This window comes from Myotis daubentonii, chromosome 17 (assembly GCF_963259705.1).
Source record: "Myotis daubentonii chromosome 17, mMyoDau2.1, whole genome shotgun sequence".
Classification (NCBI taxonomy): Eukaryota; Metazoa; Chordata; class Mammalia; order Chiroptera; family Vespertilionidae; genus Myotis; species Myotis daubentonii.
The window spans coordinates 16,629,058-16,629,571 of record NC_081856.1 but is presented as its reverse complement, the minus strand read 5'-3'; positions in this window follow the sequence as shown (position 1 = coordinate 16,629,571).

Sequence of the window (514 nt, the reverse complement as noted above, 5' to 3'; positions counted from 1 at the left end):
AAAAAAAAAAAGCGAGCCCACGGCGGGACGAGCATGCGCAGCAGGGAGGCGGCGCTCGCCTGCGCCGCGGTCGCCCCTGTCAGCCCACAGCGCCGCCTGGCGACCGGAGGCCGGCAGTACCGGCCGGCGAGGGCAGAAGCCTGCGCCAAGCAACGTGCCACCCCTGCTCCGCGCCAGACCAGGGGTTGAGGCACAAACTTCCCGAGCGGAGTGAAGAGGCTAAATTCCCCGGCCCGGGCGCTGACCGCCACGTGTTGTGGCGGGCAGGGCCGCAGGCATGCTTTCCCGGCCTCCTGGCTACCTTGGGCTGGGTTGTCAGTGCCTGCTTCCTTGTTGAGTGTCACTTCTTTAAAAAAACAACAAATGATATATATATAAATTTTTTTTTTCAGAGAGGAAGAGAGATATGATGAGAGAATCGCCGCTACAACCCGGGAATCCAATGGTGACCTCCTCCTGGTTCATAGGTCGGCCCTCAACCACTGAGACACATTGGCTGGGCTAAGAATGCGGG